Here is a 2,523-nt window from a genome sequence, read left to right as displayed (position 1 = left end):
GTGTGTGAAAATACCTTACTACAATAAAACGGTGTTCAACTTACTTATTATTATTCTATTGTATTGTTTTAATTTAAAATTATAAAATGAAATAAATATATATGTCATATCGATATACATCATAAGATTAATAAGGAAAATCGTTAAGAAACATACTTGAATCGTATTACGGAATCGTTTTCAAATCGCACACTGGAACACTTCCCATATCTTATCTCAATGAAAAACATAACAAAATGACCAAGTACTTCATAATATGATAACCATAACATACCATATATTACGTCAATTTTTAGTCATGATTACTGAGAACTTGTAATCATAACAACGGTTGTTTGAAGTGAAAATAAAGAAAAGTCTGTCCGGGAATACTAAAGGAAAAAGTTTTCTCGGGAATCGAAAAATTGCAAGGCAACAAAATTATTCCTTATTCATAAATTTACATCGTTATTTATATACATTATAAAATTCATTAATAACTACAAAACGTTAAAATATATTTACATAAAAAATTACTCAGGCACTTATATACTTTAATTAGTAAGTAAATAGTTACTATTCATAATAATTTCGCATGTGGTAGAAATTAGGCCAATCTTTTGGGTCAGTTTAAAGCCTCTAAAGTCTCTAAATTTATTTATTCAAAAGGAATTTACTTCTACAAAACATATATTACTAGTATTACATCAGAAAAATATAAATAACTAATAATAACAACAATAAGAAAATTAGCCCAGTTGTAAGAAGATTTTATTCGAACTAACCTAACCCTTACAACCATCACTGAATTTTTATGCGCTTAATTTGTGTTTATACCTCAAAAATTATTCTATTAAATTATTAATTATTCAAACCTCAAAAAGGAGAGCACGCCATATTCCAGCAGTGTAACATTTAAAAAATGTTACTATTGTACTTTAAAATTGCCATTTTAAAATAAATACCAGACACTTTAAACCGTTTTTACAAACGTGAAGTATTATATAACATATACGTATAAAATGACTACACTACTAATAACTTTCTTAAAATTTCATTATAAAAATTAAAAAAAAAAGTCAAATCAAATAACAAAAAAAAACAAAAACAGCCTGTATAAAAGTGATTGATAAAGGTAAGGACACAATCCCGAAAACTGCATGTCTCAAAGAGCTGGTCAACTAACGGTTCGTAAACCAGTACGGGAATTAATATCGTTTAACGCCCGTTCCACTATCTTAGTACTCAATTTTTATTACATAAATGATTTTTGTTTCGCGAATCAATGACCTGCTTCGAAATTATATTCAATAATAACAGAAAAATTATTATTTTTCAAGTTTTTTTGTTATTTGCAGGTAATATTATTGATATTTTTAAATATAAGCATATTTAAAAATTAATTTATAAAATGACATCCCCAAATAAAAGTACACTAAGATATTTTTTGTTAATTTAATATGGGTTTGCTAATTAATAAATATGTTAAAAAATATAATAAATAAGATATTACTCGATGACAGATTATGTAGATGGATAAAAGGTTTACTATGTGATATTTTTTATATTTAAAAAATAATTATGATAAGTGAAAATAATAGGTAGGTACTGAGCTTCTTAGCTGTTCTTCTAGCTTTGAATTTGGTTTAATCTTGGAAAGTGACTCCTACTCGAATAAAGTATACATTGGTTTTGATAATTTTTAAATTTTATTGTGTTGTTTTTTGTTATATTGATGATATATAAAACTTAAACGCTCTAAGTTCGGCTATTGTAAAATAATCGTTATATATATTAATATTATATGACGCAAATATATTAAAAACAGTTTACTGTTTTTAATATATTGATAAACTTTATTTATAAAGTACATGATTCATAAATTCAATTACTTTGGTTAAATTAAGAGTTTCGTGAAGAGGACAACATAAATGAATATTATTTTTTACGGTCACTAGGTATATATTCACGCATATATTTAAATTATAATATTAATTAAATATACAATTATACAAGTAATTAAATGTAGAAAACAATATGATTAACAATCTAAGTACATAGGATGAGAACATTTCCTCGTTGGACATCAGTGACATGTACTATTAGATGCGTATAAGCATCGATGTTATGATCATTATAATTACTTGATATGTAATTATACTGCACATGATATTTATACATAATTTGTTAAAACTATAAAGTAGGTACTAACTATAAAGTAGGTTCTAAGTAGGTACCACCCACTCATCAGATATTCTTCTGCCCAACAGCAATGTATTCTGGTTTCAAGGGTGAGGTAGGCAATGTAACTACAGGAACTTCATAGCTCTCCAGGTTGGTTACGTATTAGTTATCTTAGGAAACATTATTATTTCTTACAGCGTCAATGTCTATGAGCGGTGGTGACCAAAAAATTCCATCAGAAGGCCCATTTGCTAGTCCACTTACATACTGATAATATATATACGAAAGTAACCGTCTGTCTATCGCTCTCTCACAGCTGAACCGACATTGATGAAATTTCCTATGAAACAAGCTTGAACT

Source organism: Vanessa atalanta, chromosome 19, assembly GCF_905147765.1.
Source record: "Vanessa atalanta chromosome 19, ilVanAtal1.2, whole genome shotgun sequence".
Taxonomy (NCBI): domain Eukaryota; kingdom Metazoa; phylum Arthropoda; class Insecta; order Lepidoptera; family Nymphalidae; genus Vanessa; species Vanessa atalanta.
Note: the sequence above shows the minus strand (reverse complement) of the source record.